This window comes from Pleurodeles waltl, chromosome 4_2 (genome assembly GCF_031143425.1).
Source record: "Pleurodeles waltl isolate 20211129_DDA chromosome 4_2, aPleWal1.hap1.20221129, whole genome shotgun sequence".
NCBI classification, from domain to species: domain Eukaryota; kingdom Metazoa; phylum Chordata; class Amphibia; order Caudata; family Salamandridae; genus Pleurodeles; species Pleurodeles waltl.
Window position 1 is genome coordinate 78,290,931 of NC_090443.1, and position 25,797 is coordinate 78,316,727.

The 25,797-nt window shown below is 45.7% G+C and overlaps 1 protein-coding gene across 2 annotated transcripts in view; it reads right to left on the reverse strand.

Moving 5' to 3' along the window:
- NEMP1 (nuclear envelope integral membrane protein 1) overlaps positions 1 to 25,797 on the reverse strand; it is a 289,952-nt gene that overhangs the window by 101,055 nt on the left and 163,100 nt on the right. The window lies entirely within an intron of this gene.

The window sequence follows — 25,797 nt, forward strand, 5'->3', positions numbered from 1 at the left end:
AAGTCTTTATTCTCAACACAAGATTGTAAACACACTATCGTACATCCAAGAAACTAAAACGTTTCACAGGCTCTACTTTGTTTTTCAAAATAAGTCTGAATTAAACAGGTGCTATACACATCACAAACCAATCCCTACTTTCAGCAGCGTACCATTAACATCGATGGAAATGTTTTTGGCCTGCTGACCTGCAATCTCCAAGCGTGCTAACCACCTAACGCCATCAAATACCCTTCTTACATCAGACTAAAGCACTGATATACATATATAGAGTGCTTTTCCGACAAGAGATTCTGTCAAAGAAACCAATTAGCATATTACAAGTCTATTACATTCGTTATATACTGGACATAAGACGCATCACACGTGGTCTTCATTAATAAGAGTTCGTTTTTCTACATTTAAATACTTTCTGTAGATCGTGACTAACGTGCAAATCAATTGTTTTTATACAATTTATATTTTGTACATCATAACGAAGTGAAAGTTAATAGATTTTGCCATATGTATGTTGTAATCCCCATATATGAGTTAGTGTTATGAGAAATAAGACTGCCATTCTTTATGATTTTGAGAAGTGAATACAAATATAAGTATATGTTAAAGTAGTACACATTTAAACCAGTAAAACATCAGCTAATTATTTTACTGTCAATTTCATATGTGCATTTTATTTTATTACATGTGCTTGCTTTTCACAAAATAAGAGGTTACGTACCTACAGTCCTGTTTCTTTCTACATTGTAGGTATCTAAATTAAAGTCATGAAAGCTAGAATACTCTGCCACGTTTCACGGACCCCAGAACACTTTTAAACAGTTGTATTCCAAGGAATGCAGCAGAATCTCGGTCCAGGTTTGTAATAATACGAACATGCAATTGAAGCCTATCTGGGGTCTAATCTGCCCCTGAATGCCCATGAAAGCTGTAGAATATTAGAAAGGACTGCACTGCAGCTTCTAAAATGCAAGACAATTTACAAAGTGTACATGGAGAGGAAAAGCAGTCAGACAGGCCTACATTGCAGGCAAAGGAAAACAAACATTTGCAGTGTAATAGGTCTCGCATTTGCTTCATTTAGAGCTACTAGCATTGTAAATTCATAACTGGACTTTTCTTGCCACATAAACTGGTCAACCCTGCCTCATCATTTCATCTTTTCCTGCCATATAATTCCAATCGCCTGCATATAACTAAAGCACTTACATTTACCTTCTTACTATATCTGCAGCAAACAATGAAAATGTTGCCATTTAGCATCCTAATTTAAATCTGCCATGCTAATTTCAATAGAACACCACTTTCACCACACCACCATCAGAGTTGCTCTCTGGCTAACTCAAACCCCCACCCAAAAAAAAAAAATCACAAGAAAGCCACAGAGCAAAAATAAACTAGAAAAGTCACCCAAACATCACAAGAGTGTTCAAACAGACAGTGTAATAAGGATGTTAAAGCTGGTCCAAATTATGGTCATAATTGTCATACAGAGAAATTATTAAAACATATACAATTATCATATAAACCTTCATCAGAAATAAACTTTTGGAATTAGAATGTAATGCTCAAAACAGACCCTAGAGGGCACCATAACAAAAATGTCGTTTGTAAGAAACGTGGTCCTGTAACCATATTGTTAGTCCCTGGAGGGGATAACTCCATGAAAAAACAGGAGAAAGTAATGCAGTGTAACCATATACTTAGCCCCTTGAGAGCGTTTGTAGGGCTAGCAGGCCTACTGCAATGATATTACAAACAGGGCCTTTAAAATAAAACTTCTCCCAGCTGTAAAACAAAAGTTGAAGCCATGAGAAAGCTTAAAAGACACTGAATGGTGGGGAGGGTTATTTTGGGGTCCCCGCTAACCTGGTGTGGGGACCCAGCAATGACGTAGACAGAAGGTGTTTTGAAGGTGGTCCCATTGTCCTAGGACCATCACAGGATGAGTTATGAGCAAAAATGTTTTGTAAAAGTAATGCCCTGCAAAGCACGATAGAACAAGTTTCGGTGCCACGAATATTTTAATACGGTGATATGACTGTAATGCTTAGAACAAACCCTAGAGGACACCACAATGAAAATAGCATTTATAAGGAACAAGGTCATGTAACTATATAGTTAGCCCCTAGAGGGCATAACCACACAAAAAGGAAGAGGATAAATAATGTGGTGTAACCATATATTTAACCCTTAGAGGGCATAGTGCATTACATATATTTAAAGGTAGCAGGCCTATAATGATATTACAAACAAGGCTCTTAAAACACAAGCTACTCCCAGATGTAAAACAAAAGTTTCAGCCACGAAAGAGTTTAGACACTGAATGGTGGGAGGGGTTATTTTTTTGGGGGTCCGGCTAAGGTAGTGTGGGGACCCAAGGATGATGTCGACAGAAAGAGCGCGCAGTCATGAACATTTTGGTGGTGGTCCCATTGTCCTAGAACCACCACAGGCTGAGTTATGAGCAAAAATGTTTTGTAAAAGTAATGCCCGCAAAGCATTATTGGTAAAGTTTTCCTGAGTGCAGTAAATATGGTAGCATCGGCTCTTCCGCTGTGCCAGACAACCGCTTTGAGGATTTCTGTTTTACGTAAAGCATTTACCAATTTCAAGTGTTTTAAGGAGAGAGCCACAAGAAATGACTGATTAGGTAACTGTGAACAATGTGAAGAGCGCTCCAACACAGTCGATCGAGTTCACGCTGTTGTGCCTGTTCGTGCTGCAAGCACTATGGCCACCAGCATGAAGGGGAGAGACAAAATAAATAGTTTGCCCACGCCAAAGTATATTGGCAATCGTGCAATAATTAATGTAATGGGGCAGTCTCTGCAATGCGTGACAAAAACAGCCTGAAGGCGGGATAAACGTAAAGCATTTACCAATGGCATCAAGTGATTTTTAAAAGGTAAGCCCACGAACGAGTGAAAGTGATGGGCATGACATGGTCATGGTTAAAAAGCCCACAATACTTACAACAGGTCAAAGTGCTTGTGTGCTCGACTTAAAAAGAAGACTCATCTTCAGGAAACAGAGAGCCACCCCTTCCTACGATACCTTGTATTGGCAGCTTGCGTCCCAAAGCCAGTTCTTTTTTCCAACTTGTATGAGATGGATCTCTGAACTCCTCAGATGAATTATAACCTCACAATCACTTAAAAAAAAACAACAATTTTTTTTTTTTTTAATGGAATCGGGAACCCTCTTTTGCTTGCTTTTCACGACGTTTTTAAGACATCTTCTGTCGAGTAATATAATTAAACATTCTAATTTATGTGATGATTGTCAGAATGCCTTCACTTTTTTCCGAGGTGGCCCTCATGTAGGCGAAAAAGGCAGTTTCAGGTGTCCATAAGCTCTGTGTGGTTTACTTAACAGCTACACACTGCCAAGAATTGTAACATTTGTCAAAAAATGTCAAAGGAACTCTTAAAGACAGAGAGCATCAGACTGTGAGGCACGATTGAGATCATGCAAGCAGAAAAAAAGAAGGCTAGAAAGATCAGTCCTCTACAACATCCCTCCCTCCCCCGCAAAGGACTTCCGCAGAGCGAGATCCAGGAAGAGAGAAATCAGAAGAAAAAGACGTCCTCATCATTCTCAATGTCATAGTAGAAATGCACCTTCCATGTTGATGTCGACAGTCTAAGCACCAATATGCTCGCCATTGGGAGAAGGTACTCCGCAACATCATCATCACGCCTCGTTGAGACTCACTTAAGGTCAATTTCAAAGAAACATTTGCCATCAAGACACCATCTGCAGCGACAGGAATATCCCTTTCAAGACCGTTTTGTCCACCGATGTTGAAGCTATCTCGTTCAACATCATGTCATCCACCATCCTTGCTGAAAAGACCTAGTTTGGCATTGCATACTCCACCGTCATCATCAAAAAGGCAAAAAAATATCACTATCTCCTCTTGATAACCCCACAGTTCGGTTGATAGCACCATTCTGGCGATTCAGCACTCAGATTCTCCTGAAAGACCATCCACTTCAACAAAAAGAGAGAGGAGACTTGTACTCCCTCTCGCCATTCCAGAACAGATACATCTCCAGATTTAAATCCCTTGCCATATCACACTCCTCAAAAAAACATACCATTAGAGGATCCAGTCCTAACTAAATTAACACATTTTGGGGGTCATTCTGACCTCGGCGGTCTTTTCAATAGACTGCCGAGGGACCGCCGTACGGAAGACCGTCAGTGCTGGCGGTCTTCCGCATGGGCCATTCTGACTGTTGGCAGCGCTCCGCCCGTTTCCGGACGAAGAGCCGCCAACAGCCATACTGGCGGCAGGCGGGGAAGTGGAGGTAGCTCCACCTCCACCGCCACGCCAACACAACACCGCCCAGCGAATCACGACCTGTGATTCGCTGTGGCGGTGTTCTGTTGGCGTGTCGGTGTCGGCAGAGCTGCCCGTTCCCTCCCGGAGGATCACCAGGAACAGGTAAGGTGATCGTCCGCTAGGGAAGGGGGGTGGGTGTTGTGAGTTGTGTGCGTGCATGGGGGTGTGCATGTGTGTATATTGAGGGGGCGTGTGAATGCGTGCATGAATGCGGGGGGGTGTATGTGCATGGATGCGTGCATGAATGTGGGGGGGTGTGTGTATGTGCATGAATGTGTGCATGAATGCAGGGGTGTGTGTATGTGCATGGATGCGTGCATGAATGCGGGGGGTGTGTGTATGTGCATGAATGCGTGCCTGTATGTGTATGTTGGGGATCGGGGTGGGGGACGGGGGTCCTGCAACCTTTTGGGGGTGGCAGGGGTGGTGGGGGGGGTAAGGGGAGGGAGTCGGGGTGGGGGTTGGGGAGACCCCTATCAGTGCCAGGGAAGGGATTCCCTGGTACTGATAGTGCTTACCGCCATGGATTGCATGGCGGTCCCCAACCGCATGGAATCCATGGCGGTAAGCCGGGGTCAGGCGGGTTGGAATACCGCCAGCAGTATGTGACGACCGCCGGCCTGGAGACCCAGGTCTCCAGCACGGCGGTCGTTACCGCCGTGGCGGTCGGAACGGTGAAGTGGCGGCTGACCATGGCAACCGCCATGGTCAGAATACATGAAAAAAGACCGCCAGCCTGTTGGCGGTCTTACCGCCGCTTCACCGCCGACCGCCAGGGTCAGAATGACCCCCTTAGAATGTTCTCCTCCAACAAAGTTGTCTAAAGCAACGTCCATGACACCATTAAGGACATGCAAACCTCCTCCACAAGAATCTCCAAGGAACAAATCAAAATCTCCTCCAATTACTCTAGCTACGTGCAGAAGATCTTACACCATATCTCGATCCTGTAACTCAGACACAGATGTATCTCACCCAACTTAAACGTCTACTTCTCTTCCTCAGTCCCAGAGTAGAGCATCTCCAGTGGAGAACATATTAACATTTCAAGAAGTACTTGTAAGAGAGGTTGCTAAACTAAATATGCCATTAGAGGCTCCTTAACCATCAATCTCTGTAAATCGTAATGCTTGAACAGTCATTGCTATTAGGTTGGCCCAAACACCGGCAACAAGACTATACTGAAATGATGAAGTAAGGCTCCTAAGTCTCAAACCAAGTTATAAGCGCAGTAGGGGACTCTGCAGAACTGGCAGTCACAGGATACTGTCATGGGATCACAGCTAGAAGGAACTGATGGCTGTGACTCTTCCTTATAGCCAGATGCACAACAGACTATAGCAAATATTGCTTTTCTGGATTTATTCTTTTTGGCAACATATCAAACAAGAAAGGTTGTGTATGAAATATGAGGCGCAAAACTGTCAGACTGTAAGAGCAAAAGAAAGTCTTCAAGCAACAATACAGATTCAGGGATAAATGCTACTTCGATCACAGGGTTCAGTCCCAGAGATGGATGTACCAATCCCAAAGGTGAAAAAACAGAGTCAAAGACAGCCTTAACACAAAACAATATCAGAAACCCAAGACTACATCTCCTAAACAAATTCCAGAGGAAGACATTTATTCAGAAATAGTCAGTGAAAATCCAGCATCCCTTTCACAGTTAGCTACTTCTCTTAGAGGACCGGTGGTGTGTCATGGGGAACACTGGAAATTAGATTACCCCATACAAATGGGTCATAAATACTGCATCATTGTGATACTCCATATGTTTCAAAACACAACCACCTTGTATCCTTCTAATACCTTCACTATCTCACCAACAGTCAATATTAAAGGAGGAAGCATGCATCCTAATATCAAAATGCACAGTAGAAGGGGGCCAGTGTATCTTCAAAGCCAGAGAGTTTACTCAAGGTGCTTTGTTGATCTGAAGAAAAACAAATCTCAACAATTCAGATCTTACTTCAGGATGATGAACAAATTTGTCCTCAAGGAACAACTCAGAATGTCATCATTAGATCAAAATGTTCCTCCTATATAAAGCAAAGAATGACTTGCTTTATTCTATAGACCTACAGGACGTGCACTTCACAATCCAATCACTTGTTATCAGAGAATGTTTCTAAGATTCTTAGTGGGAGAAAATGATTACCAATATACTGTCCTTCCCTTTGGACTGAAACCAGCTCAACCCACCTTCTCCAAGCGCACGGCATTGATTGCAGCACACTTATAAAAAAAAGATAAATATTAGTCTACCTACTTCTCAAGAACTGGTTTATAAAAGCAAGCACTCAACTAAAAGCAAAGCAGGACTTCCAAGAAACTATAAATCTCCCATAAAACTGGGACTACAGATTAACAAGGACTAATCCATAAGTCGACTGGGAGAAATAATAATATACTTGGGAGCCAAAGTAGACACAAGGATCAAAAGCGTAGTGTAGGAGAGTGTGTCATCTGTTGAACAGAAGTGTCATCTGTTGAAAAATACCCAAAATCCATCTGCACATCAGATTGTGTCCCTGCTAGGATCCACTGCATCTTTCATCTACATAGTTCTAAATATCTATCTTTCCATGAGACCCTTGCAACAGTGTCTAGAAGAACAAAGGTCTCAACAGAGAGACAATTAGGAAGGCACTTTCAGATAACTAAATTCAATAGGCAATGCCCTTTGGATTCAATGGTCAGGTACATTTGTTTACGCTTTCACTCCAAAAGCTCCAATATCAAAGGTGATTGTCAGGCTATGCAAATCACACATGAGGATGATTCAAATAGCACCCGACTGACCAAGACAATCGCGGTATCCAGATCAAGAAGGAACAGTTTCATACCTGTGACTGCAGTTCTCTCGTAGAAAAATTTCCATTATAGTCATAAGCACTGAATAATCCCACCCACAAGCAGGGATCCCGGAGCACTCCTTGACAATATATACTCTTAAGTGCAAATGTGTGCCTTTCTTCGGGAAGGCCTGCAGAGTCACTTAAGGGAGAAAATTATTATGCAGCCTTTAGGAAAAGGGGCCAGAAGATTATATATGTATATAATTTGATGGTGTTTTGGTGAAAAATAAACAGCATAAATGTCTTTCACAAACCCTTTTTGGTAAAGTAGAAAGCTGAAGTAACCTAAGGCAATGTAGCCCTATAGGCTGCCATTAGGAGAGTGAAAAAACAGAATGTGCCTGTAAGAGGCCAGAGACCGCCAGTTTCCCAACATGCTGGGCAGGTGGCAGTTGCTTCAGTTCTTTTTGAGGTGAGTTGCCTGTGTTGACAACTGTGTACTGGTGACTTCAGTCTGATCCACCGGGGAGGAGGGAGTGTTGCTTATGACTATAATGGAAATTCCCAGATGAGAGAACTGGAGTTACAGGTAAGAAACTATTCCTTCTCTCGTAGGGGCATTTCCATTTATAGTCGTAAGCACTGAATAGAGTGGCAGGCCCATCCATACTTAAGGCGTTGGGAGAGGATAGAGAAGGCAATTTCAAGCAAACAAATTCGTAAGGGAGGCCTGTCCTACTTCAGCGTCTACTCTGGCAACAGAATCCAGGCATTAATGCTTGGTAAATGTAGGGACAGATATCCAAGTGGCTGCTTAGAAAATATCTGGGATCGGGATGTTTTTCAGTAACACAGCTGTAGGTGCTTTACCTCTAGTGGAGTATGCTTTAGGCTTAGATGATAGAGGTTTGTTAGCCTTTTGATAACACAACAGGATGCGTGAATCTATCCATCAGGAAATGAGCTGAAGTATCCAAGCCCGTACGGACCGGACCATAGTTAATAAACAGTTGGTTCGACCTGCGATGTTACTTGTCCTGTCAAGGCAGAATTTCAAACCTCTCTTCACATCCAGGGAATGGAGGGATCTTTCCGCTGGAGTACAGGGATTCTGAAAGAATGTTGGAAGAGATATGGTGTGGTTAACATGAAAATCCGAAATAACCTTAGGGAGTAATTCTATGGCAGGACCAGAGGTGAGGATTACGCCTTCTTTTTTCCTTTAAATCACTTCCAGCAGCTTCAACTTTAACAAATATGTGCTAGTTTTCCATCAGCGCTAAGGAAAAAAACTACACAAATAAGCAACCAATAATTGTGCAGAATCAATATATGCTCGCTTGTCTTCAATGCAACGTTCTCTTTCTTTCCTGCTTCCATGGCAGCTAAGTACAGTTTTCTTTCCTCTCCACCTTGTTAAAAAGATATTGTAGTGCTCCTGGTGCTAATTCGTTGCGGGCTGTTGTTCATTCTGCAGTTCTGCTGCGGGACAGCACCTCAGCACACCTGTCGAGGCAGCTAAAGTCTCGGGACCAGCAGTGTGGTGAGGCCAACCGCCGCTAGGGGTGCACTCCAGATGCAGGGGACATGCTCCAAACTGATGAGCATCGTCCCTGCAGGTCGCACCTCCCAGAGCCACCTGGAAGCCCAGACGCTCGCTAATACGGGCCTGTATGTCGATAGTACGAGGAGTGCTTGTGAGAGCCGCCTGATGCCAGCTGAACGTGTTGGCCAATTATCGTGCAATTTTTGCGTTTCTCTCTGGCTGAAAAGGGGCCAGGCCCAGGTGAGAGTAACCATTATACCCTTTGGGATCATAGGGTGCGTGGCCCCAGGGCTGTGACCCACCTAAAACGTTTCAATTAGAAAACTGTGCAAGCTCACCTAGCTTCAGACAGGCCTTTGGGTCCCCCAGAGAGCCTCTGTTTTTGCCAGGCCTGATTTCCTTGGTCTGCACATATTTTAAATAAAAAACACCATTAGTATGTCCAGGTCTCCTTGGCATTTAAAAGGCTCCCAATGTTTACCTACTGAAGGGTTTATTTCACTGCTCCCATAGAGCTGCTCAGACCCAAGTGAGGGCAACCTGAGTAATATGGGAGAGGAATATATGGAGGAAGAGTTCCTTCAGGTCCTTCCTATTGACAGTGCCTTCTGTGAAGCAGTAGATGCTTCCACCCACCAATTGGTGGCCAGTCATCGAACCCCTGGAGTGCTGTCTCATGGAACTTTCTTACACCTGCCCCCTGCCATTAAACATTATAGACAATTCCCGCCCCATGCTAGGGCTGTTTCCAACACGGCAGCCAGCACAGAAACATAAGGGCGATGAAGCCATAGATCTGGGGGCGTTTGAACGCTTAAAAAATGCTTTCCTCTTCCACCCGGAACCCTCGGGTGAGGATGACCCCTCTGGTACTCTGGACTTGCCACCCCATCGGCCAACCCAGATGACGGTGAATCGCCCAATGAGGTGGACCTCTCCCCTCCCTTGGCATCCCCTCCCCTGTCCCTGCAGACCCCGAACCTCAGGAGAGTCCCTCAGACATGTTAGAACTGAAGGACCTCATCCACCCTCACTCCTCTGAATGGGCCCCTATAGAGAAGGTAGCCAAATACGTTACAAGTCGCCTACGAAAGCTTCTTGATAAGGAGGTCTGGGCTTGCTTAAAAGCTGAATTCCCCAGTCTCTCTCTCCCCGGGAAGGTCGCCCTCACTCCAGAGTTAGATACCCGCATTGCCACCTTCCTTCAAAAGTACCTCAGAGATCCCAAAAAAGGGATCGATAGGTACTGGCTCTCTTGCCAGGACAAGCTCTTAGATGTCAGCAGTCCACTCACAAAAATCTTGGACCTGGCTGAGGAGGTCAAAGCCTCAAGAACCCCAATTTCTCCAAAGACCCTGTAAGACCCTGTCAGGATGAGGGCAAAGAGTGGTCATATTTTTAGGGAACATCAACTGCGCACTATCAGGGGAACAGCGCCGCTCATTCCTGCTGAAAGTTGATCCCCAAGTTAGGAAACCTGGCGCCCACAGAGTTGGGAGCAGTGGCGCAGGGAGGCCTCTTCAGGGAGCCCTTTATAAAGGATCTTAGCAAGTTGCCACTTTTTCTCTGGACAAGGCGCAAACCTCGATTAAAAAGATCTTGCACTCCAAAATTTTCATCAGGCCGGTCGTGGCTGAGGGAGAGCAGCCGGCAGCTTCTACATCCAAGGCCCTCCAAGAAGCTCCAAGAGGCCTCAAGACCAGTCCCGTCAGGAAGAATTCTTCACAACATTAAGAGCCTTTCGAGGACCTCACTCCAGAGGTTCCTCTAGGGCACAGTTCCAAGCCCAGACAGGTAAGGGTTTGAGATTCTTCCTGGCTAAAAGTGGGAGGCAGGCTTGCACTCTTCAGTCACAACTGGGAGGGGATCATGTTCGATGCATGGGTTTTACAGACCATCTAGGGTTTCCACACAGAATTCTACAGCACTTCTGTACAATCTTTTCATCCACGCCTCCTGACTTTTGCAGATGACCAAGCAGCCCTGATCGACCAGGAGGTTAAGGAGCTCCTGCAAAAGGATGCAGTTTCCAGAGCTCAACTCCACCCCTGGGGTTTTCCTCAGCAACATTTTCTTGGTGGAGAAACAGGATTGGGGGGGGGGGGGGGGGTCAACGTCCAGTCATCAATGTCAGGAAGTTCAATGGATGGCTCTTCTATTGCCATTTCAAGATAGAGGGCATCCATCTCTTGCTCAATCTCCTACATCCCAATGACTGGATGGTCAGGCTGGACCTTCAAGATGCCTACCCGATGGTCCTAATTTTTCATCGCCATCGCAGATTCCAGCAATTCAGGTGGAGAGGCCAAGTTTACGTATTCAAGACATTGCCCTCGGGTTATCGTCCGTCCCTTGGCATTTCGCCAAGGTCCTTATGCCGGTGGTGGAACCTGTCCGAGCCCAAGGTTTCCGTCACATAATTAATCTGGACAAAATCTTGCTCATGGATCATTGTGCCCACTTTCTGGTGGATCAGCTCCAAATGACAGCTTCATCTACTGTAAAGTTTGGGCTTTATCATCATTAGACGGAAGTCTCTCCACTCTCCAGCCAGGTGGACTACGTTCCTCAGTTTTGTCAGACTCTGTAGAAAAAGCGGAATCTGCCTTCGTGCAAGATCACAAAGATCCGCAGGTAACTCGAGAGAACTCTGTCCAGGTAGTCCACCTCTCTCTGGCAGATAGCCAGGGCTATGGGCTTGCTCTCCTCCTCAATTTGGATGATCTTTCCAGGCTCCCTCCACTACAGGGCCTTTCAACGACTCAAGCCTCCCATTTGCGCAGAGGCTTACAGTATACGGATCAGGTTCCCCTCACGACCGATTTCATAGACTAAATTAAATGGTGGTTAACGCACATGGAGACCTGGAATGGGAGGGCCATCTTCGGGCCCGATCCAGAATTAGTGACCAAATCAGACGCCAGCAAATTAATCTCGGGTGCGCGCTGTGGAGATTCCTTTACAGGAGGAAAGTGGTCAGTAGAGGATCAGCGTCCACATATCAATTGCTTAAAACCCATGGCGGGGGTCCTTCATGAAGTGTTGGATGAAGGACAAAGCGCAATGCAGTGTGCTGTTGAAGATGGACAACCTATCCGCTGTCCGATATATCAACCATCTTGGGGGTAACCAAGTCAAAAGCCCAGGAAGACTTGGCCAAGGACCTTTGGGATTTCTGTTTGGCCAGCAACATATCTGTCACAGCTGAGTACCTCCCCGAAGTATCCAACACAGTAGCAGATTGTCATTCCAGACAATGGTACGACATGAGTCTGTGGCAATTGAACTCATCGGATTTCAGGAGATTGGAAGCCCTGGGGGGGGCCTCTCTCACTCGACCTTTTTGCATCCCAGCTGGACTATCAAATTCCCAGATACTTCAGCTGGAGGCCGGATCACCTAGCAGCCGCAACGGATGCTTTCCTGCAGGTCTGGTCGAAAGGGCAGGGATATGCCTTTCCTCCTTTCGCAATGATCATGCGGCTATCTGTGCAAGTCCGGCGGCAAGCAAGTCTGGCGGCAACAGGCTCGGGTACTCACTCCTTGTTGGAGGTCACAAGTCTGGTTTTCAGTTCTTCTGGAACGTTCTTGGGAATCGCCAATCTGTCTACCCCACGTTCCAGATCTCCTTCCTCGAGGCAATTGTCACCTGTTAGGGCTTCAGGGTTGAATGCCCCTGATAGCCTGGCAGATTCCAGGCAACGTTGGAGAGTCCCAGGCCTTTTGCTCAAAGCTGAGAGAATGCCGGAGGCTGCCTGGGCAGACGGCACCATAAAAAACTTTATTTGTCCACATGGTCTAGATGGGTGCATTGGTGTGCTAAAATCAATCATGATCCCATGGTGTACAAGGTGGCCCTCATTTTCAATTTCTTAGCCTCCCTGGCTTCTCAGGATTTGCTTACAGGATGATCAACTCTTACAGATCGGCCATCTCTGCAGGACATTTTCCTTAGGGGGATTCTCATGTGGGAGAACATCCATTGGTGTGTAAGCTGATGAGTGGAGTAAGTCCAGCTCTTCCGCCGGAGCCTAGATACTCGGTTCTCTGGGACGTTTATCAGGTCCTTAATTTTTTCTGCTGGCAGCAGAGGAATGAGCTCCTGTCACACAAAGAACTTTCTGGAAAACTGGCTTGGTTACTGTGTCTGGTGTACTGGTGTTAGATGTACCAGCCTTGGATCTCAAATTATGGGTCTTCACTCCGGAAGGGGTTACCTTCCATATCTCCAGACACACGAAGACAAATTCTAGAGTAGTCTCCTATCCAGTTTTTGATAAGTTCCCAAAATTCAGTGTGGTGCATTGTTTCAAGGCATATCAGAATATGACGGTCGAATTCCGTCCCCTAGGAGAACAACACCTATTTATCTCTCTCAGGAAGCCTTAGAAGACAGTCACCTCCGCTACCATTGCCAAATGGATCCGCTGGGTTATGCAGGAAGCGGGTATTGATGGCTTTTTGGCGCGCATCCGTGAGACGAGCAATAGCTTCGAAAAGTTTGCCTAGGAGCTCCAGTGGAAGATATCATAAAATGCAGTGGACTGGTCATCAGATTCCATGTTGAAGAGGCTTGATTTCAAACCGGTTCTGGACATGGTTTCCTTAGTGGTGGATAAGCTTTGAACAGGCATAACCCTCACCTCCGGTCCTGCCATAGAACGTAGAATTTCCTAGTAAACATGAAGGAAAGTTTCAATTCAATTAAGGACATGGAGGCAAGAATTATTCACACCCAAGGCTCTGGAGAGACCCTTTTTTCTCCCTACTGGACACACTTCTTTTGTACACATCTACCAAAGGGACAAGTGTAAGGTCTAAGTATCTGAGTTTTTTGTTTCTTTGTAATAACCCAACAATTTGTCATGGAACGGTTGGTGATAGAAGTTAAGACTTGGGAAGGGTTATAGTTATAAGTTTTCTCTTCAGATGTTTTCTCCTGTGATTATCTGTTTTCAGGTGCTGACAGGACTATAGGAGAGTAAGAGGAAAGGAAGGACACTCCTGTTGTACTCAAGAAAGAGGCAGTTTCGTTGAGAAGGTATATAATGGACTCTGGATGTTTATTGGTTGCTTGTTTGTGTAGTGTGTTCCCTAGCCCTGATGGGAAAAGCAGTTTGCATTTGTTGAGGTTGAAGCTGTTGGAAATAAATTAAAGGAAGAAAGAAGGCATAATCCTCGCCTCTGTGTCCTTAATAGAATTTAAACGTTCCTTTATGTTGTAGGAAAGTACCATCTTTCTTGGCATGTTACCCCCTTTTTTACCTGTATGTCTGTATGTTTTTGCCCGTCTCACTGGGATCTTTCTGGTCAGGACCCCAGTGCTCATAATTTATGGCCTAATGTGTGTGTTGTCAGTAGTGCTTCACTGTGCCACTGCTAACCAGAACCTCAGTGCTTATGCTCTCTCTGCTTTCAAATTTGTCACAATAGGCTAGTGACTTCATTTACCAATTCCAATTGGCACACTGGACCGCTCTTATAAGTCCCTAGTATATGGTATCTAGGTAGGGTGACCACCAGTCCGTAAATTTCACGGACTGTCCGTAATTTCGCCCGGCCATCTGTTGTCCGTGATGAAAGGCTTAACGGACGGCATTTGTCAGTAATTTTAGCCTTTCACCTACAGGACAACGGATAGAAGGGCCAAATTACTGGCAGGTCAGTTTCCCAGCTTGAGTGTAAGGGAAGGAGTCTCCTGTGCCCTGAGGGAGGGAGCGGCAGACAGATAAGAAAATGCCTTCTTGCCAGGGTGTCTCCTTCCCTAAAGAAATGCAAATGTGGGCAACTGATAAATCTGCAAATACAAAGCGGCTTGAACACCTGCATTGACTTTAACCAAAGGAGTCACTTGAAGCTTTCTGATGGCAAAGATATTTTCTTTTAGAGAGGTTCTATAATGGTGTTCCGTCGCTCCGCGGGAGACTTCTTCGGTCCTTCTGGTGCAGGGTGAAGACCGAGAGTCCCCAGAGCGTGCACACCGTGGAAACTGTTGCAGTTGCTGGCTGGAGCTGAAGTTTCAGAGGAAAAGTAGCCCTTCTGAATACTTTGTTGCTGTTACAGCGGTTCCTGGAGCAGTCTGCGGTTGATCCAAGGACAGCGGATGAAGTAGTAGTTGCAGAGGATTCCTGCTGGAAACTTGCAAGTAGAATCTGAAGAGAAACCCACAGGAGAGACCCTAAATAGCCCTGAGAGAGGGATTGGCTACCTTCTCAGATATGGACCTATCAGGAAGGGGCTCTGACGTCACCTACTGGCACTGGCCACTCAGAGGCCTCCGGTGTCCCCACACCTTGGAAAACAAGATGGCCGAAGTCTGGGACACACTGGAGGAGCTCTGGGCACCACCCCTGGGGTGGTGATGGACAGGGGAGTGGTCACTCCTGTTTCCTTTGTCCAGTTTCTCTCCAGGAGAGGGACTGGGGGTCCCTGAACCGGTGTAGACTGGCTTATGCAAGGAGGGCACCATCTGTGCCCTTCAATGCATTTCCAAAGGCTGGGGGAGGCTACCCCTTCCCAGCCTGTTACACCTATTTCCAAAGGGAAAGGGTGTAACCCCCTCCTCCCAAAGGAAATGCTTTGTTTTGCCTTACTGGGACTGAGCTGCTCAGACCCCAGGATGGCAGAACCCTGTCTGTGAGGTGGCAGCAGCTGTAGCTGCACTGCAAGCCTCAAAGAGCTGGTTTGGCAGTAACAGGGGGTCCATGGTGGAGCCCCCAGGATGCATGGAATTGGCTCCCCTATACCAGATTTGGAATGGGGTGGGGGAGACAATTCCATGATCTTAGACACCTTACATGGCCATATTCGGAGTTACCATTGTGAAGCTATATATAGGTATTGATGTAATGGCGTCCCCGCGCTCACAAAGTTCCGGGATTGGCCTTGAACTATGTTGGGGGCACTTTTGCTAGCGCAAGGGTGCCCTCACACTTAGTAACTTTGCACCTAACCTTCAGCAAGTGAAGGTTAGACATATAGGTGACTTAAGTTACTTAAGTGCAGTGAAAAGGGCTGTGAAATAGTATGTGCACTATTTCACGCAGGCTGCAATGGCAGGCCTGTGGATGGGTGTGTCTGAGCTCCTTATGGATGGCAAAAGAAATGCTGCAGCCCATAAGGATCTCCTGGAACCCCAATGCCCTGGGTACCTAGGTACAGGGTGACCACCTGGCACTGAGGCAAAATCGGGACATGACTGTAAAAAATTCAGGACAAAGGGTCAAAATTCAGGACAAAGGGTCAAAATACAGGACAAAAATTCAAGAACAAACCTCAGTTTTACAGACACACCCAAGAGAGGCCATGCCTCACTATGGTGCCATGCATTTATTTGCTCTTTTTTGACATAGCACTATTCACTGTAGTCTTTTTGTGATTGCTTCCTGGTATGCTACATTCAGGTGTCATTACATCCTTGTTCAGTAGTAAATTAATGCCCTTCAGTACTGCAGCAAGGCCATCACCCCTACCCAAATCTTCCCAATCTTTCCCGAAGAGAAAGTAACAGCAATATTTTGATTATGTTTCAACATTTTAAAACCCTTGGCAAACAGTTTGGGAAACATTAAGGTAATTACCCTTATGTTTAAACAAACTGAACAAAAACATCTGGCTTACCCCAATCGCCTATGGACTTTCACCCTAATATTTATTTTAAAGAGGTAGGGCAGATGGTGTGGGCGACCTAATATCAGGATGTGAGGTACCCACAACTTGTCTGTAGTCTCTGTATGTCTGGGACTCTACGTTTATCTCAGAAATGGGAGCCCGGACTACCAATCAAAGGTAATAAAATAGGAGGATGAAATCGAGATCAAATGGGAGATTCACGGCAAGTGATTCAAAGGGTTGTTGCTAAGAACTGGATAAATGAGGAAGAGAAGAACAAGGTGGGGCAATTCTTAAAATCAGACAAGATGGGTCCACCAAGACTAACAGAAGGTATTGGGTACCTGGGGAATTGTCTCTGCACACAGGAGAGAAACAGAAGAGGTACTGTCAAGTGGTTGAATAAGCAGCACCAATACAACTTGGCAAACACTTCTGGTGTAAATGTCCGCTGTTCGTGCTTGTGAAAGGTGAGGAGGGACCAGACCCCTTTCAAGGTTGTGCAAGGCAATTGCCCACTTTGTTCATGCCTTTAAATGGTTTTGAAATTGAGCAAAAGCCAAACTAGTGATCTGGGTTATCCGTAAGTGTCAAGTACACACAGAATCTTCAAAATATTTGGGATGTAAATTGCACAAACAAAATGTAAGAATTTTTAAATGTAATTAGTTGTTTTTTAACATATGGCACTGTTTTTCCCCTTTATATACAATTAGATCTCAGATTGAACTGGGAACCAGTTACTTTTTGATACCTAGTGTGCCATTCTCCCACTGATTTGCAGGGTGGAAATCTCAGCATAGCGTCACAGTCCCTCCAAGCCCAGTTTACTTTTTGGTCTTCTCTTCTGCTTTCTGCAGTGGGCCACGTGGCACTAGTGAATATGGTGTGCTACCCCAATGATAGTATTATTTTGCAAACCTTCCCCTGCTCATCCTCCATTCCTTCTTCAGACATGCCACACATCTGATTTGGTCGCTATGGCGCCGTCGGGTAGCTCTTTCTACTCTAAAGCTGCCCGTGACTGCGGGTGGATTAGGTCTTCTGGACTTAGAATGCTATTATTCAGCTGCATAGGTCCAATAAGTGGCTCGCTGGCTTTCTGCCCACCTCCCTGCATGAGATGGGGTTTACCAGTAAGACTTTTAAGGACTGCTTAATGCACTGCTCATTGTTTCCTACTGACCTTTCTATGGATCACCATCTGGGGTTATCATGGACACCTTTCTCTTGCCTTGCTAGAACCTGTAAACTCACTGACATGAAGAAACTCTATGCTTCTGCACTACCTTTGCTAACCCTTCCCACTTGCACAGGACGGCTGTGCTCAGAGCAACTCCATCAGTGGTATGCTGCATGTATCTTAAAACAGGGGGATTTGTTTCTGGACGGCGAGCTACTAAATTTCCTAACCCTTGTGGCAGACTACCATCTTCACCCCAGTCAACTCCTTACTTACAACCACCTTAAATAATCATTAAATGCCCTATTTCATGTCTGCCACCTAGCAATAACCCTACAACAGGTGTGCCAGAAGCTCTACACGACAGGAACTGGTGGCAAAACTGATAGAATGGGTGTACAGACCTTTCCTGCAACATTGAGACCACTTCAGGTCTTCTCGTCATACTACCTGGGTGATTGATGTGGCCAAACCTCTGCAAGATATGGACTGGACTAAAATACTGGACTTTCCCCACAAAGTATCCCATGGCTGTCACTTTGAGTACATTCATACTGCTACCTTGTGAATACATTCACCCCATTGCTTGCCATTGGCCTTGTGGTTTGTAACTCACATTTTGTTGCTTTAAATTTGCTGGCTTTATTTGTTTTAGGCTATGCAGCTTGAGTTTGTCCCTTCCCTTGCCAAAACCTTATTTACAGTATCCTTCCAAGTGCTCCCTTTCTGTAAATAGGCCTGCAAATCTTGTTCTTATCTCATTACATTTGCTGTGCATTCAAAGAACAAAGTCAAATGTCAGCCTCTCTCTTCGGTGGGAACTTAGTGTTTACTTTTCTTTCTCTCACTTCAAAGTGAGAGAATTTATGTGACTATCTTGCTGGATACTGGGGTTAGGAAAGAGATTTTTCTATCACATGACAACATTTAAATAAACTTCAGAATATATCAGAATTAGGAGTACAAAGGAAGCACATTTTTGTTCATTTTGAACTGTTTTGGAAACAAATACCTTTATATGATTAAAACAAATCATTGCATTAGGTGATGAAATTTCCATACATCATCATCTGTGCACAGTATAGTTTGATATGAAAAACTGTATATCTGTGCAAATGTAATGGTCATTTCAATCAAAAATGTGTTGTCTGTAATGGCAGTGTGTTACTACACCATGCATACTCCACTCCACTCTGCACCACTGCACCCTACTCTGTATCACGCCACGTTACACCATTCCATGCCACTGCACTGCACTCTTCTCCATTCTGAACCACTCCACATTATGCCACTGCACTCTATGCTACTTCACGCTATGCCTCTACTCTGTACCACTCTACGCCAATGCACTTTACGCCTCTCTACACCACTGCGTTCTGCTCCTCTGTACGCTATACCACTCCAGTCTAGGCAACACCAATCTAGTCCGCACAACCCCTCTGCAACACTGCACTGTACGCCACGGCACTCTAAGCTTATACACTCTATGCTAGTGCACTTTACTCTGTAACACTCAACTCTATGCCAATGACCTCTACATCAATACACTGTACGTCACTCTACTCTGCACCTCTGCACTCTATGCCACGGCACTCTACTCTACTTTACTCTATGCCATCACACTCTATGCACCTCCATTCTACCCTGCACCTACTGTTCTCTGTATCACTCTACACCACTGCACTGACACTCTACTCTGAAACACTGCAATCTACACTACTCTACTCTGTAATACTGCATTCTATGCCACTGCACTCTGCCACTCTACTCTGCACCACTCTACAATACTCCACTCTGCACCACTCTATGCCATTGCACTCTATGCCACGAGTTTACTCTGCACTCTATGACACTGCACCACTCTGCATTACTGCACTCTGCCACTCTACTCCACTGCGCTCGATGCTACTCTACCCATTGCCACTCTGCACCAATGCACTCTAAACAACTGCACTGTACGCCACTGCCCTCCACTCTGTGCCACTTTACATCACTGCACTGCAACATTGCACTCTCCGCCACTGTACTGTACACCGGTCTACTCTGAACTACTGCATTCTATGCCACTGCACTCTATGCCACTCTACATCACTCCACTCTACCAACTGCACTCTACAGCACTATACTCTAATCTGCACCACTCTACACTGCGCCACTGCACTCTCTGCCACGCGTCTACTCTGCCACTGCACCACTCTACACTACTGCACTCTCTGCCACTCTATTGTATGCCACTCTACTCCACTGAACTCTATTCCACTCTACTCTGTCCCACGCCAATGCACTCAACCGCTGCAATCTACGCCAATGCACTCTAAACAACTGCACTGTACCCCACTGCACTGTACTCTGCGCCACTGTGCTCCACGCCACTGCTCCTATGCCACTCTTCTCCCCACCACTATGCCATTAACTTTTAGCCATGCTGGACAGCAGCCACTCTGGTGTATAACACAGCTAAAACACATTGGCAAAGCCAATAACTTTTGCGTAGACGAGACCTATTGGCTTTGCCAATGTTTGATAGTACTATGAAGCATTGAGGTCCGTGAAAGAACTGAGAATATGTAAGTCCTTATTTTAAACACGCATTCGACGCCCCGTCAGGGGTAGTAAGCGCTATATAAATACAATTACATCAAAATATAGGCTGCTACAAAATGCGCAAATAGATTTCAGTTAAATAAAAAAAGTGCTTCTCAAATACAGACTTGAATAATATACAGTTTATACCTAGCACTAACTTTTTATAACAATATAGAACACTCCATTAAAACCACACACTCCACAGTGCCTTGTAAGTCGACAACCGGTTCTCTTGGACTCCTCTCCTGGAACACAGATGGTGGACCCCTTCGACACAGACTGTCCTGAGGTCCTGCTGTCCCACTTTGGAGGAAGTAAGAGCTTGCCTTCCTCGAGTATGACAGTACCCCTGTGCACCGCGTCTTTTTCACCTCCTGAGGCCTCTGTGCACTATTTTCAAAATTACTTCGTGCACAGCCTGGCCCAGGTCCCCAGCACTCTATCCTGCGTCGCTCAACTCGCTGAGTTGACCTCTGGCGGCGCGGGTCCTTCCTGTGTAGTGCTGCACCAACCGCATTTTGCACCTCCTTTGTCCTTGTGTCCTGGGACTCCCCGCTCTAAAGTGCTGAGAGCCCCCTCACGCAGAATTGAGGCCCTCAGGTCCCTCCTGGGTCCAGACAGTGCCATTTTGGCACAAAACGCAACTTTGCTGGAACCAAGGCTTGTTGGACGAATCCAGCACCAAAACTCACCTGCATCTCCATCTTCTCTTTGTGGGACATCGATTGCATCACGCAGGAACCCGCTGACATCTTCCTTGGGTGCATTTCTGCAGTCTTCGTCTAACCGGGGACTCTTCTTTTGCACCCTCTTCTGGGTTGACAGGGGCTCCTATTCTTCCTGGAACTTCTTCCAACTTCTGGACTTGGAATCCTTCCTTTGCAGGTCTTCAGGTCCAGGAATACACCATTTGTTGTTTGCAGTCTTGCTTGGTTCTTGCAATAGCTCTAATCATGACTTGTAGTGTGTCCTAAGGAAACTTGCAGTACTTTACTCCTACTTTCCTGGGCTCTGGGGTGGGGTAATTTACTTACCTTTACTGTATTCTTACTCTCCTAGCGATTCTCTACACACTACACTTGTCTAGGGGGGGATTCGTGATTCGCATTCCACTTTCTTAGTATATGGTTTGTGTTGCCCCAGGACCTATGTTCTCCCATTGCATTCTATAGCATTTCCTTTTGTTTGCACTATCCTATGTCTAATTACTTACCTTATTTTGGTGTCTAGTCTATATATTGTGTTTGATACTTACCTCCAGAAGGAGTATTGCCTCTAAGATATTTTTGGCCTTGTGTCACCCAAGTAAACTAACTTTATTTTCGGTAACAAGGAGTATTGTCTTTACTTGTGTATAATTACCGTGTAACTATAAGTGGTATTGCAGGAGCTTCGCATGCCTCCTAGTTCAGCCTAAGCTGCTCTGCTATAGCTACCTCTATCAGCCTAAGCTGCTAGAACACTAATACATTTCACTAATAAGGGATAACTGAACTTGGTGTAAGTACCCAAGGTACCCACTACAAACCAGGCCAGCCTCCTACACGTTTACTAGGAAATCCTACACTTCGGTGAGTTCTCATGACCACTTTGGTAGTATGGAAGACCGTGTGTGGTTTAAGAGAAAGCACTTGGCTCTTGCTAATCCTGTGAGCTGATGTTATTGCTACAGGTAAAGCTGTCTTTCAAGAGAGGTCTTGCATGAAGACTTTGTGAATAGGCTCAAAGGTATCCTGCAGAAGACGAGAGGGTACAACGTTAAACTCTGAGGGTGGTGAAGAGCACTTAATGGGAGGGAAAACCTTTTTCAAACCTTCTAGAAAGTCCTTGATGACTGGAATTTTGAAAAATGAGGTTTGTGAAGAACATTTTCTATAGGCAGAAAGGGCTGCCAGGTGAACCTTTATAAGAGGGAACTGCATGCCATAATTTGCCAGATGGAGTAGGTATGGCAGAAAGACATCTTCCTGGAAAGAAGTGGGGCCCACGTTCTTGGAGGAACACCAAATGCAGAATCTCTTCCGCTTGAAGGCATATGCAGAATGTGTGGAAGGCCGCTTCGCCTATTTGAGGATGTCTATGCAGTCCTGCAGCAGGGTCAAGTGTCCATACTGCACTAGCTCAGGGGGCATGACACCAAATTCAAGGAGGAGATTGGGGTGTACCACCTGACCTTTGTGAGCAGGTCTGACCTAAATGGCAGTTTGAGAGGTGGACCGATGGACTGGTGAAAGTCTGTGAGACGCCACTGACGTGGCCACTCCGGAGCTATTAAGATCATCTTGGCCCTCGAGTGGGACAGCTTGATGAAGACTGCTGGGATGAGGGGACTAGGTGCAAAGGCGTAAAGAAATTTGCCTGACCAGTCGTTCCATAGGGCATTCCCCATCATCCCTGGTCGGTAGTGTCTCGAAGCGAAACTCTGGCATTTTTTGTTTTCGGCAGTGACCAACAGGTAGATGAAAGGTGTGCCCCACAGATTAAATATGTCATGCACGAAGACGTTGTGCAAGACCCACTTGTTGCTTTCTTGCAGCATCCTGCTGAAAGAGACTGCCTGAGCATTTTGCACACTTGGAAGGTGAATTGCAGTGATTGTTAGATTCCTGGCTATGAGCCATTTCCAGATTGCTTGGGCTTCGTGTGATCGAGGTCTGGACCTCGTCCCTCCCTACTTGTTGAGGTAGCACATGGTGGTGATATTGTCCGTCTGGACAAGTAGGGAGTTGGATCTGAACAACGGATGAAATGCTTTTAGCCCTAAATGGACTGCTCATAACTACAGGAGGTTGACATGGTATGTTGAGTCTCTCTCTCTGACCATTTGCCCTGGATCTAAAGATGGTCCATGTGAGCCCCACCAGCCTAGTAGTGAGGCATTCACTACTATTGCTTGAGGAGGAACACCCTGGTGAAAAGGCATCCCTTGAAGTATGTTCTTTGGGGAGCACCACCATTTCAAGGAGAGCTTTGCATGACGAGACAGCAGTATCCTGTCATCCCAATTGCCCGTCAGCTGGTCCCACTGGTCCTCGAGATATTCTTGTAGGGGTCACATTTGGAGACAAACATTTGGTGTGAGTAAGATGTAGGATGCCACTGAGCTAAGTAGAGAGGATATTGTTCTCGCTATTGGAAGGCAACCTGTCATGAGAGAGTGACACTTCTGAAGGATCTATAAATATCTCTCCTCCGAAGGATACACTCTTTTCTGAATTGTATCTATGGAAACTCCCAGGTAGTGTAAGGTTTGAACCGGGGCAGAAGTTGACCTGGAGGACTAGTCTTTGGAGGAGACTACAAGTCTAGTTGTAGTGCAGCTGAGTTTCTTGAGACGTTGACACCTTGATCAGCCAGTCATCTGGGCAGGAGAAGACAGATACTTTATGCTTCCTCAGATGGGCAGCCACCTATGCCATGCACTTTGAGAAAGTTCTGGGTGCTGACTTCAGACCAAATGGAAGGCCTTTGCACTGGTAGTGGTCTTGTCTCACTACAAACCTCAAGAACTTGTGATGCTTTCTGGCAAAAGAATCTGAAACTATGCGTCTTGAAGGCCAATGCAACAGAGCCAATCAACTTGCCGTAACTGGGGATAAATCTGGTGTGGTGATGATAACATCTGGAACTTTTCTCTCTGAATCTACTTGTTGGCTGAATTGAGGTCGAGAATAGGTCTGAATTCATTCTCGTCTTTGTCCACCAGAAAGTAACTGGAATAAATGCCTGTCCCTCATTGGTGGAGAGGAACAGGTTCCACCACTTGTGTCTAAGAGGATGTTGACTTCCGACCGTAACAGTAGGAGTTGAAAACTGGATGGTTTTTGAGGGATGGATAGTGGAGGACTGATGAACCTCAGACAATATCCATGTTGTACAATATTCAGAACCCAGGCGTCTTATTTTTTGTCAATCTGCCAAATTAGATTAAATGCATCTCCCCATGAGCATAGGTAACAGAAGAGAGGGGAAGTGATGACTCAGGGTTTGGATGCTGATGGTTTCTTTCAACCTTGAGCAGTCTGCTGGGTGGATCTACCCTTGGTCTGTTTTCTTTGGTACTGGTGGTAAGGGCATTGTAGTTGTTGAGCACCAGTTTGTTGGCATTCCCACTGAAGGGCCTGAAACCTCTAGAGAATAGTTTCCATTGTTTTCTGGATCTTTCCAGGCCAATGAATTTCAATGTCTCCATTTCGGTCCTAATCCATGCCATCTGGTCATCGGTGTGGCTTCCAAATAGAGTGGTACCAGAGAATGGGAGATTTAAAATCCTCTGTTGAGCCTCTTGTTTGAGTGAGGTAAGGAGAAGCCAAGAATGCTTTCAGAGCACAATCCTTGCAGTAGTCATGTGCTGCAAGGAGTGACGAATCAGCCACTGCACTAATAATTTGGTTGGAGACAAGTAACCCCTCATTGAGGATTTCTTGGGAATCTTCTCATCTTGTGGGAGATGGTCAATAATTTGTTGCATGGAGTCCTATAAAGCCTGGTCATATCTGCCTAAAAGGGTTGTAGTGCTCACCGTTTTCATTGTGGTTGCTACCTTGCAACAAACTTTACAACCAGCCAAGTCAATCCTCTGACATTCTTTATCAGGAGAAACAGTGGAAGTGGGAGTAGTGGCGTGATGTTTTTTTGGCTGCAACTACACTGACAGTTCAGTGGGGGGTGAGTTTGTATAAAAGCAGGATCCTGCTCTGGAGGGTGGTACTTCTGCTGAAGCCTGGATGGTGTGTCCTTGATAGAGTCTGGTGTTAAAAACAGGTCCATAGCAGGTTCTAGTAGGCCTGGCACTAATGGTAACAAAGGCCTTGATGCAGACCTATGTGATAGACTACCAAATATTTCTGAAGTGGACGGTGTTGGAGTTGACCTTGCTGTATAAAGCTTTGCAGCTCCCCTCAACAAGACTTCCTGAAAGGTGGTGATGTCATCCACAGGTGATATACGTGGCGATGGGGAGTCTGACAGGGCTGGTGAGTAATGTCCAGTAGTGGAGGATGATGTGTCAAGGGTGTGCCTTGACCGAGATGCCCTGGAATGGTGGTGATGGGTGTGAAGGAGATGAGCGTCTTGAGCTGTGGTGTCTGGAATGATGACGGGATCTAGAACGAGTTGTGGAACTACTGGTGCTGGAGGCAGTGGCAGCGGAGGAGGTGGTTGAGAAGATGGCGCAGGCAACGGAGAACCAGGTGCAGGTCTTGAAGGGGAGTATGTTCTTGAATACTCTGAATCTGGAGAAGTATAAAGGCGCCTCCTCCTTTTTCTGGCCTCTTTTAGTCTTGAAGAGGTTGTGAAGCTCCTTGATGTTGATGGTTCTCTGTCTTGACGTCACCCAGCTTGTCGATGGTGATAGACTTTGACTCCTCGACGTCGGTATGGATCTTGACGTCAATCTCCTATGGAGTCTTGATGGAGATATGGACCTCGATGACGAGTGTTGTGGTGGTGTCTGAATCTTCAACGGTACTAGAGGTCTCCTAGTCAACGGTATTGTTCTTGAAAACTGCCACCCACCCAGCATGATGGGATACTGGTGGTAACTGCCCTCTTAAAGGCAGTCTCTATTTTCACTCTTATAATGGCAGCCTATACGGCTACACTGCTCTAGGTTACTTCATCTTTCTGCTTTACCAAAAAAAAAAGTGTTTGTGAAAGACATTTGATGGTGTTTTGGAGAAAAAAAAAAACAGCATAAATTATATGCATATATAATCTTCTGTCC